General features: G+C 44.0%; 2 non-coding genes across 2 annotated transcripts; both read left to right on the top strand.

Annotated features, from left to right (window-relative positions):
• Nucleotides 1-224: 224 nt before the first annotated feature.
• Nucleotides 225-296, top strand: TRNAG-UCC (transfer RNA glycine (anticodon UCC)). Its single transcript has one exon. It is a non-coding gene; the product is annotated as a tRNA-Gly (tRNA).
• A 10,125-nt stretch (nucleotides 297-10,421) lies between these two features.
• TRNAG-UCC (transfer RNA glycine (anticodon UCC)) lies at nucleotides 10,422-10,493 on the top strand. Its single transcript has one exon. It is a non-coding gene; the product is annotated as a tRNA-Gly (tRNA).
• Nucleotides 10,494-12,439: the final 1,946 nt, after the last annotated feature.

Raw genomic sequence — 12,439 nt, 5'->3', positions numbered from 1 at the left:
TGGTGAGGGGTGTATATGCTGTACGCGAAGAACCTCCAAGCTGGCTGCCGTGCCTAGATGCATGTGCGTGCCTCCCTGAATTTTGATGTTTTGATGGGGGTGCAGTGTTGAGTTAGGGCTATGGCGGGCTCCTAGTAAGCAGCCCGGTAATTTGAGACGCGAACCAGTCTGATTGAAGTTTTCCTCCTTTCTACGGAAGTTCTTCCATGCAATAAAGAAAAAAGGCGTCGGTGGTATAGTGGTTAGCATAGCTGCCTTCCAAGCAGTTGACCCGGGTTCGATTCCCGGCCGACGCAGTTTTTTTCTTTTTTAAGTCATTTTTTCCCTATTGCCAATAGCTGCAGTATACTCGAATATAACTGAAATCCACAGTGTTGTCGTCGAGTTGGTCTGCACAAATGCTTGCTGTTATTGAATTAAGTTTTTTTTCATTCCATCAGGTGAGATGGATGACGGCCTAATAATATATGCCTAAACAATTTTCAGCATGTGCTACCAAGGAAATAGGTTTATTATTGCATTGGTTTGGTCTGTCGTCTAATATAAATAAAGAAACAACTGTTAACGAGCCAATCTGCGTGTAAGAACTTTAATTGAGCGGAGAGTTAAAAGAACAGAGAGGTAAAGCGGTGCTGCTTAAATCTACCCTTTAAGGAAGTAATTTATTATGCCGTGCATGTCTCATAAATTTTACACTGAACATTTCACAGAGAAGGATTTACACGTTCACGATCAGGTTTAAGTTCAGACATTGTATTAGGGGCACGAGAGAGAACGGACTTGAGCTTTAGCACATACTGAGTATTTGACCTTGCAGATTCCCAGTGCACACTACTATAACTCATTGCCAATGGTGGTAAGATTAGTACAAATGTCACTGTTACCTTTTACCGATTTCACACTTGGTGGCCTATCAAAAACTACCGCCAGGACTTCTAGGGGGATTCCCTTTAAAAAAAGTATGTATAATCGGTCTGTTAAAACTGTCATGCGCAATCTTGAAGTGAGTAATCAAGCGTTCACTAAGTGAGGCTAACACTAAACAGCCCTTTAAAATTCCTTCAAATCCCGAACGGTGAATTTAATTCAAAACATAGCACTTTCTGATCACTCCTGAATATTTTGTACAACGGTGGAATTCTTCAGGTGCCTTCGACCTTTGACGCTAGCCGTATTCTGGTTGCGGTTGGAACATGGTGGCTGTCAAGGAAGAGAGTGTCTTCAACGTGACTGGAATTAATGGCAAGGCTTTTTGAATAAAATAAGATAATTTCATGTTCCATAGTTGCTGGTCGCTTCGTCGTCGCTGCAGGTTTGGCTGTTTGGAATTGGACGGCGTGTGAATTTTCTACGTCCCAAATGTATATATCATTTTCCGCATATAGCTGGTTATTATCCAGAAAACAAAACCGTTCCCCCTTTAAAGCACTCGATACTGCTGATTCTCAGAACGCGTAGTAAGCGTGACATTACAGTAATCACGAAAACTCAAGTACCACAGTTGTTGCTTTTAAAGCTGCTCTGGAAAACGCACATTTTCACTCGGTATTATAAACAGCATGACCGTCCTACGTCTTCCAACCCTACATTTCTTTGTTGTGGAATCTTCGGACTCTGCTATCAGTATCGTTCTGGAACGCAGACAAAACATGGCAGGCAGTGACCAAGTAGAAGAAATTCATCTGTCACATATACCGTAACTGAGAGAGGGTGCGTTTCCTTTGCGCTGGAAGCATTCTGTTGACGCCGCACAATTTAACGGTGTGTGGCACATTTTTTTTATTTGTTTATTTTCAATACTGCAGGCCCCTTTACAGGGCCCTATCAGGGGGGCATACACAACAGTTACACTGAGTCAAGAACTACATCACACAACACAAGGAAATTTCACAATGCGGAAAGAACACATGCCAAGATAAATCTGGTAGAACAGTGGTTCATTTGCCTACCTGAGGACAAACGATGCACAATCGGCTCTAGACGAGGTTATTATATGAAGTGTTCAAACACGGCTAACGGTGAACGACATGCACGTGGAAACGAAAATAAAAAAATGAAAGAAAAAAATTTGGCGCTCAGCACACGATGCGTATATGATGGAAACAATAATGCTGAAGGATAGTGGCCAATCGAATCCAGGAAGACAAACTGTTACTACGCAAGAGGTGATGCACTGATTAACATGACAAGAAGGAACGAAAGTGAAACGGATTATGAACACTCAGAGGCCCGTGTGTATCACTGAGAGCGTTGCTCTGCGGGAATACTGGCCTCGAGCCTTGTAGCGAATGCTGTTAAGATCGGCGGATGGGTAATCGAGGCATCCAGTTTGTTCTATTCTCGGATGGCGAGAGGAAAAAATGAATGTTTAAAAGCATCTCTGTGAAAGGAATAACCAGTTAAAGTGAGTACATGTTTGTGTCGTGTCGGTCGAGTCTGGGACGGGTAGATATATTTTGACACGGTGATATTATAATCGTTATGCAACAGCTGGTATACATTTTTTTATGCCAGCTTTTTATACATGCCACGGCCGATGTGACACATCCTCCGTTTTTTACAAACGAAAGTATACACATCGCACTGTACAAGAAAGGCAAACTGTTCAGAGCACAGGCTATGAAACTTGCACAATGTTCTGTTCATAAGTCATCTTCTCTGGCGGCTTTTACGGTCGCGATGACGTCCTTGGTGCAGGTGAAGGTTGATTACGCGGGTGAACGCTGGCCGATGGGTTGTCAGCAATAGGCCTGCTTTCAGGGGTACATGTAACAAGTGAAGGCGGGCTAGTTGGTGGTTGACAATGGAGTGCATATTGCAATATGCACTCCATTTTCAGGGGTAGCCGGAGGCTCTGCATCATTGTGGCTGCATGGCGCTGAAATAACACTTGGATCAGCATCCTGGCCGGCATCATCATCGATGTCAAAAGGGCTACTTCGCAAAACCTCTTTTGTTGGCAGCAGGTGCCATCGGTTGCCCTGTGAGATTGTTTCGTCCTTTGCAATGACTTTTTACGATATAACATACCTTGAAGTTTGAAGGACCCGTGCTCTGGTTGCCCATGCCCACTTCTTGACGCAAGCAACGTCTCCAAGGTTGAGCATTGCAAGTCGTCGGCCGGAACAACTTGTCTGTCGAGGCTTCTGCACGGTCCGGACCGGACCGGGCCGCACATCAGGCACCTTTGTTCGTAGTCTCCTTCCTTGCTGCACTTTGCCAGGTGATGACCCGGATTCCGAAGGCAAGGAGACACAGCGAAAAGTCTTGAGACATAGCCGTAGTTTTCTTCAAAATGCTTTGAAGTACTTCAACACGTTTTTCTGTGAAGCCACTGGACTGAGGGTAAGCAGGACTGGAATTGTATGGTTGAAATCTTAAGTGTGCGCAAAAGACGCAACATGGTGGCTTGGATTTGCGGGCCATTGTCCTAGCAGACTTCAACCGGCATACCGAATCTAGCCAAAATCGCACTTGCTGCTTCAATGACAGCCTTTGGGGGAGTGTCTTTCAGCAGTTCCAGTGCAGAAAAGTCAGGTACAGCATCGTAGACGCACAAGTATGACCGCCCTCCATGCTCAAAGAGATCGATACCGATACAGTACGATGGGACTTCATGAGTTGGGGCAACATCAAGGGTTCTTCAGGCTGTTGGTATTCATGCTTTTTGCACATAGAGCACGCCTGAGCGAAAGCTTCTAAGTCAGAATTGACCCCTGGTCAGAATACAAGTTGCCTTGCGCTTGATTTGCATTTGTCAACGTCCAGGGGTGATATTCTCCCGGTGTCGCATTTTGAGACAGGTCGAATTACGGCAAGGCCTTAAAAAGTGCGTACAGTTGCTCGAAGAAACGGAAAACGCCCCCGGCACATTCGTAGGCGGTGAATTCATATAGTTCGAGAAGAGATAATTTTCCACTGCTGATTCACTTTCTAACGAACTGCGATACAGTAGGTGATGCATTTTGGAAAGTGTTTGCCCTCATTCCAGCTTGCTTCCGTTGTCAGTGTCCCGCATAAAGCTGCAAGTTCCAGAGCACAAAGAACCCCTAGAAAAAGTGTATTAAAATATATATGTCTGCTGGGTTAGGTCACTCAATCCTAGGGCTACAAGCGAGCCAAAGTCTCCGACTTCTCTCACGCTTACGCACAGTACCTCAAAACAGTTCAGCCGCCGCGGTGGCTCAGTGGCTATGGTGCTCGGCTGCTGGCCCGAAAGACGCGGGTTCGATCCCGGCCGCGGCGGTTGAATTTCTTTGGAGGAGAAATTCTAGAGGCCCGTGTACTGTGCGATGTCAGTGCACGTTAAAGAACCCCAGGTGGTCGAAATTTCCGGAGCCCTCCACTACGGCGTCTCTCATAGCCTTAGTCGCTTTGGGACGTTAAACCCCATAAACCAACCAACCATCAAAACAGTTCTGCAGGAATTACCAAACAGTTTCACCATCTGTTCACAGGAACCGGCAGCGTTCAACGGTCTACAAAATGGTTATGCGTGATGACGCCAAATCAACAATACAACCAGCCCGACGTGTGCCACTGGCAGAAAGAGCAGGGCTGACATTTGAGCCAGATAAAGGTCCTATTGATGTAGACAAGATCAAGTTTCTGGATTATGGGATCGATAAGGAAGGCATCAGGCCATGTCCCTCACTGATAAAGTGCATGCTACAAATTCCAGCACCGACAGACAAGCAGGCAGTTCAAAGGATACTTGGCGCCTTCAATTACTTCAGCAAGTTTATGCCATAAATAGCGTAGGGGACGACGTTCCTAGAAATGTTATCAAGCAAAATGCCATCTTTGACTGGGCGCCAAATTAAGCACAAAAATAGAAGCAGCTATGCGACAGTCTAAGTAAAGAGCCATGCTAGCAGTGTTCAGCCGCACAAAAGCAAGCAAGGTGTCCTGTGACGCGTCAAAAAATGTAATCTGGGCCGCGCTCTTTCGGGACCACGCTAACAATTCGAAACCGGTTGCGTACGCTTCGCGTACCCTTACGTAGCCTGAGCAGTGCTATGCGCAAATTGAAAAGGAGGCAATGGCTGTGGTGCACGGTTGTGAAAAGTTGGTTGGTTGGTTTATGGGGTTTAGAGCCCCAAAGCTACTCAGGCTAGGTTGTGAAAAGTTCAATCACTTCGTGTACTGTCGCAGGGTGATTCCTGAAACTCATTATCACCCTTTCATAGCTATATCGCAGGCCATCGGGGACAGGCCCCCGAGCTTGCAGCGCTTCTTTCTGCGCCTCCTTCGCTACTACTTGCAAATGCAATTCATTCCAGGCAAGGAGTTTCAGCTGGCTGACATGCGGTTGCGGGCAACAACCGGATCCAGCACAATCAACGCTGTAAACGACGACGTAGAAATGCACGCAGTAAGTGTTGTCTCTTCGCTCGTCACCGATAATATCCGGAGGAGGTTGGCAGAGGAAAGTAGCCGTGAAGACAAACTAATGCAAGTGCTTGAAAATTTGGAGACCGGAAGAGCGCTTACAGGCCGATGGAAGTCACTTGAAGAACAGCTTTCCAACGCGAACAGAGTGTTGTTAAAGAGGTGCAAATTAATAATTCCAACCAGCAAGAGAACCAAAATTCTGGAAAAAACCTATCATGGACACACCTGGAGTGGTATTCTCCCGGTGTCGCCTTGTGCGACATGTCCACTTCGCTCTTCGCTGATTGGCTCGAGCCGCGGTGACGGCGGCGTGACGACAGTGGATCCGCCTTCCTGCTACATCATCGTGACATCGCCTCCATGAACAGCGGAATGCGCTGATGCGGTTTGCACGGGTAACGGGCTAGTAAATTGATACTAGACATCAGAGATCCCACTCTCCTTTCCTGGTTTTTGGGCCGCGAAGAAAAGTGCCGTGTCCGCGGACATCGCGACTCGTTTGCCTTTCCCAACGAATATTTTCGGTGGCATTACCGGCTGCCGAAGAGCACAGCACTGAGGCTACCGTCTGCTGAGCCGGGCTGCCGCTCGCCATGCCAAATGTGTTTGCATCGTCGTAAACAGACAACGAAGGAGACGTTGCCCGCTGCGACGAGATCGCCTTGGCAGCGTTTGCACTCGCGGCTACATGACCCTTCGACCTGTTTTAATGCACCTTAGAGCCACGAACCAGTGTCCGCACGAGCCAAAGAGAATTTAAAGAAATGTGTCGATTTTTACAAACATACAACTGAACATGATACACCTCCGTGTTGTCGTTCACATGTTTCATCCACCGATGCGGCAGGAAACAGCACTGGACGAGGTTATAAGGCATGCTAGCGCCCATAAATAGTTACCTCACATTCTCAGCCGACACAAAACGTGCATGACAGCTTTCATACACGCATTATTGGGGAATCGCGCCATTTGATTTGTCAGCAATATTTTTCGGACGCCGACATGACAAGCGCCATTTTCTTCACGGCTTAAAGCGCAATCGCGCTAGTAAAACGAATAGTGAATTTAAGTGAGTGCCATCAGTCTTGCATTGTAAATACTCATTGACTGTATTATGCACATTATGCTGTTTGAAATAAAAATAAACATCTCTGCAATAATTAACAACTACTAATCAACCATTCGACTTAAGACATTCTGTCCATGCAGGACAAAGAACATTCTCAAGGGTTCCTAAAGAAAATAGCTAGAACAGCAGCTATTTGTATTCCATCAAACGCTCCTAAAGCGACCGCTTGAAAAACGAGGTCAGGACGGGTGGCAGGAACACAAATAATCTAGACGAAAGTCTACCTTCTGGCCTTTATTTTAGAATGAACAGTTAAAGGGTCAGTCTAGTCACCGAGATGAGCGTATAAATAATGGCGTATTCTGGTAGTTGGCACCTAATAACATCAATAACGAGGGATCTGCTCCCGGTTTAGGCAGGAATTTATATTTTATTTCGGCGTTAAAAGTCGCGTAAAAATGCATGGTGGCGACCCCAAACGTTCATTTTGTTCAAGAAGGTGGTAGTCTTTTTTTGTAGAAGCATAAGTGAATATACTACGTACCGTTTGTATGCCCCAATGTCAGAGAAACGCGCGTTTTGTTGTAGTGAACTGTAGAAGGCGTACCGCTCGGTTTTTTTGTAAATCACATGAATATTTATAGTTACACGTACGCAAAACGCAGGCACCTTCCCACTTTTAGTTCAGCGTATGCTAGCCGAGACGCAAAAATAAACTCAGCCTATAGTGGCGCCATCTGGTTGTCAGGACGGGAACCATTGCTGTAAACAAACCGACTCTCCACTTAACCCTAGAAGCGGCAGAATCGTCACTTTAATTATTAAAATAAAGCAAATTCATCTTTTATATGTTTTCCTATAGGCGAGATGAGGCGAAGCGAAAGACCGGCGCCCCATTTATGGCCAGTGAGCGCACTGAAAAAGGCAGCAACAACGAGAATTCAGTCCGAAGCGAGAGGTCCCGCTTCGACGGGCGCCGCCATGTTTGTCGCCGCGCGGTGGAAATCCAGATGGTAGCCAGATGAGACTACCATCTCAGACAGATATGTTCCCACATCAATAAATTCTATTTTAAAATGTTCTACCGCACTTCTTGGCACCACAGCTGGCTAAACTGTAATTTTAGTAAAGAGCTATCGGTTGCCGCAAAGAAAATATGGTCGGTAAAATTCAGTAGACTGACCCTTTAAAGTTACCGTTTCCTCTTGATTGCTTGTGCTCCTCCCAGCAATCCTCTCCCAGTCTTTCATGCTAGTGCTTTGCAAACGTATGCTGGTTCCCAAAAAACGCGTCCATTAAAAATGCCCATGTAGTGTCTTTCTAGAGCGCAAAGAAAAAAAAAGGAAGCCATGGCTACAAAATGAGAAAATAGATTAAAAATATTCTGGTGGAATCGACAAACAGTCTTCTTCCGTAGCGCAATACGACAAGTAAAGCGGCCAGGAACAGCTCTCAAGATCCAGTACGGCCCTACCATCTTGTACTCTCTGCTTGATACTCGTCGCATGACCCTGGCAGCTCGCATTCATAGTTCAGTGCTCCTGAACAGGATTCATTCATTTTAGTAATTTTAGCAACTTTACTTCTTGTTATCTCCGAGAAATCGTCCTCGTGCAACGCATGTGGGTGGTGAATATCTGTTTTAACAGCCTTCAAGGTCTGCCCATGTATTGAAAAGAAACTTCGATTATCCGTATGGGAAGCGTTTATTTTCGTACAGTTCTTCCAATACTTGTTTCCGCTACGTTTCTAGCATTTCCGGTAGTTTTAGTGAGTGCGGCATGCGCTTTAATTTTTTTCTTTGGCCATTATCTTCATGACGCGCACAATCTTCTTCAGTTTTCATATCTGCCTTGTTTCTGCTCAGGCCATTATTGGATATAAATTAGCCTGAAGAAGGATTTCAGCGGCATCATGAAAAGCTGAAGGACCAACAGACATGGTGCGACAGCGATTAAGCATAAGCTAATGTAACGAAGATCTGCACTTTTCCTAAATGACGTTTCACCAGAAATATATAAGAGAACATCGGAACTTGTACAGCGTTTACTCTTGGGACCTTTTTTGTTCCTTATTTCTAATAATGCACCATCAACAGGCGTTACCTCATGTATACGGTTATCTGCAGATGATTCTGCTGTATGCAGACAAGTGAAACATCAGCGCGATTCTTCCTAGCCACAAGCTGACCTGAAAACCATTCTACAATGCTGTGAACAATAGAAAATAGAACTGAAACTGCATGAAACCGTACACTAAGTTTTTGCTTGAGCGAACGATGTTGCGGAAACAGAAGTTCCGCAGCTATACTGTAAATGAGCGCGCACTAAAATCTGTACAAGAATACAAATATTTTGGAAGTAATTTTAGCATCCAAACACAGCTGGTACCGCCCTGTCGATCATTGAACGTAAAATTATGCAAAAACCTGGTTATTTTGTGAAGAAACACAAGGATTTTTCCCCTCGATACCAAAGCAGTCCTGTAAAAAATTACAAGAGATCAGTTCTTCAATACGAGCCTACGTTATAGGAGCCACTGAGAAATCCAGATAGAAACAAGCAGGAAAAAGTGCTTGCGGTAGTTACAAAAGGGCAGTGCGTAAAAGTCAATATAAAGCAGGAACTGAAATGGCTGCCTCTAGGGACGTTACGTAAAAAAAATTACTGGTAAAATTGTTCTATAATATTTATTATAATCGACTTCGAATTCAAAGCAAAAATTATATTTCGCCGCCATTCTACAGGTCTGAGCGTGCCGACCCAGAACGCAAAGTGAGAGGAATAAAATGTAAAACTGAACTGCTTACACCTTCATCTTTTTCGAACACTGTGCTTTACTACAGTGGTCTCTCGTCGCTGGTATTTAACGTTATACATAACGAAATCTTCGATGAAAATTTGTTTTACCATTCTTGCCTGGATGCATGTTGGCCATTGGCTTGCATTTATTCTCTTGTTGTATTTCCTACTACTGCATCTCGCCCCTGCCCCCCGCATAATGCTAAACATTGCACTGTGGATGGATAAATGAATAGGTAAAATTGTACTTGTCTACCTTCCAGCTCATGCTCTTTGATAAAACTGGCGAGGATAGCTTTTCACTTTCGGGTTAAAGAAGAAATATTTTGTTTACAGAACTCAGGCTGAATCTTTTTCTTGCCATTTTTCCGGCCTTGGATGGCGTTAGAACTGGCGGGGACAGCGGATGTCCCCCATTCAATATCCAAATATCGCGTAAGTTCGCATTTTTGTTCTTGATTATTTCTGTTTTATCATAGCAAATACTTTATTACGGTGCCCGTGGCCTTTTCTCTTTTACATAACATCCCTGGTATGTACAAAAGTGTTTGTTTGTGAATTTGTAGCATATGAAATCATTTTCTTTCAATTCTGTGGCGGGTAATGTGAATTGTAATATGAATTTTGAAAGTGGCGGGTAATCTCTGCCACATGAGATTTCTTCTTATTGCGTCCAGTGTCTACTCCATACACCGTGTTTCTAGAGCTCCGACAAAGGCGGCCCTAAGAAAAGCGCTGACCTACATCAGTCTATGTAGGCCGCTCGCATCCTTTTGAAATGCCTCTGCGAAGAACACGCCTGCAGCCGATGCTAATGGGCCTCCATTGTATTTGGCGCTCCAGAATGGCAGGATATCATTGCGATCCTGATGCACGGCCAGCACGGATCTATTTTCGGGAGTGCATGCATAAGTATATTGAAGTTCAGAAACTTGCTCCTGAAGCTCCCGAGTGGCTCGAAAGAGTCGAGCCTTTGGTGACGCTTAAGGAGTTTTAATATGACGAAGTCACGCACCCCCGGGCGGATAGTGTTGTTAATTATTGCTCATTGCGCTCTGTAAGTGTATTTGTGTACTGTATTTGTATTTGTGTATTTGTATGTGTGTATTTGTGTATTTGTGTGTGTGAAGTCAGGCAATAAATAAAAAAAAAAAAAAGCGTCGGTGGTATAGTGGTTAGCATAGCTGCCTTCCAAGCAGTTGACCCGGGTTCGATTCCCGGTCGACGCAGATTTTTTTTTTTCACAACTTCTGTTTATTTCGACAAAACAGTCGCATTTCAGGTGACGGTTGGTTTCAAAACACGTAGCGAGAAACCTTCCACGCGATGTCTATTGTCTGTCTAGCGTCGGTGTTATTCAGGGAGCTGTTCGTGGATGTGAAGGAATTCGTACAGTCTTCTCATTTCCTGCACGCGCACTTTTATTGTGATTATATAAGTACAGTGACTCGGAAAGACCTCGCCAAAGGTCTTCACCATAGTGTAGAACCTTCTGCAACGAAGGTCCAGGGCAAGATTATTTTTTTTTATGAGGGTTAAGAAAAATGGTGATTCCTCCTGGAGCCAAAACCTTGCGTTTTTGTTTGCACAGCGGCACTATGCCCATGCACACGCAACAATCATGGACAAAAGCAGTTTTAACGGGAACCAGCTTATGAATGCAGTTTTTTCATATGTTGCAAGATTTTTCAAGACCAATCAATACATCCAGAGATCTCCCGTCGGCAGGCTTAATTTTTTTTTGCTGTTAACGTTTTTGCTTTCGTCGCGAGTACTCACGAGTAGTTTTCTATGACAACCTTTAACTGAACGATGCGAGTTATGGAAAAGCTTTAAAAGAAAGATTTCTCTGCATATGGGAAGAATGGACCATTACCTTCAATATTTCGATACCAACGCCTTACAATGTTTCAATATTCTAAATTTTTGTCCAGGAAAGTTGCACGTGAAAACGTAGCTGCAGGAGATGAAATCATATGTGCCGTGGGGAGTCATTCTTTTGTGTGTAGAAAGAACGAAACGATTAATCATGCTTTCCTGGACTGTTTGGAGGCGTTTTTTTTTTTTTTCAGGGACGTCCTGGAAAGGTCTCTTAAGTAATATTAGATACCTCCCGACTGAAAGCGAGAATTGTGTTCTCTACGACCTTGTATTCGTTTCGCTATTGGGGAGTATATGGCGGAGCAGGAAGGCGACGCATCACGCATGTGTTAGAGAGTATTATAAAGGAGCTGTTGTAAGATTTACTGAAATAATCAAACTTCAGTATCCGACACCTGACTCGCTCCCATACAATGAAACCTTACAGGTATTTAAAACTGCTTGCCTTTCTGCGACAGCCACAGTTTAGCTGGCGGCTTTTGTGTACAAATTGTATCATTTTGTTTGCAAAAAAAAACAAAGCGTCGGTGGCACAATGGCACGGTGGCGCAGGATACTCGCTAGATTTCGCTATTTTCTTCCTATTTTCTTTCTATTTCTATTAAGATTTTGATCTATAACGGCTTGTTTCTTTCTTATCTTCATTACTGTTTTTTGTTCTGTTGAAATTCTACTCAGAAGAATGTTACCGGAATGTGTTTTTTGCGAAAAAGGTCAATCTGTTATATTGCAAACATGAATTATTATTCTCATACTAAATGACTATTTAAACGTTACTATATTGTTCCTGTACATAATTTATATGACTACTGTTTATGTGTTAAGTACAAGAAATGTGTCAATAATAACCAGCACGTGTTTCTGCAGCTAGCTGATCTTAAGGCCAATGTACCAACTTACACACTTCGGCACCAAGAATTCTGGCACGTTCCAAGTTCTATAACTCAATTCGGTTGCCAGATGTTGTGTTCCACTATGCCACGACTTCTAAATACCTTTTGTACCAGCAACGTACAATTGGAAAAATGCAGCTTGCGTTCCATCAAACCCAAGTTCCTCTCATAACTTGTCAATGTAAATGAATGGTGGAAGAGTGATCTGTACCATGGGTATATTTTTGTTTTCTTAATAGTATTTCATCTACAAACTAACAGAGTATGAATTGATATGTGATTACTTTGTGTGCTGTTTCGCTGTATGCCATGTACAGGGGGGCGCCGGCGCATTCAAGCGAAAATTTTTTCGCTTTTTGCCGGTGCCTACCCACATCTTTTTGGTGTAAATAAAAATGAAT

This window comes from Amblyomma mixtum, chromosome 9, assembly GCF_055824585.1.
Source record: "Amblyomma mixtum isolate Tamu chromosome 9, ASM5582458v1, whole genome shotgun sequence".
Classification (NCBI taxonomy): Eukaryota; Metazoa; Arthropoda; class Arachnida; order Ixodida; family Ixodidae; genus Amblyomma; species Amblyomma mixtum.
This window is presented reverse-complemented; position numbering and strand designations above follow the sequence as displayed.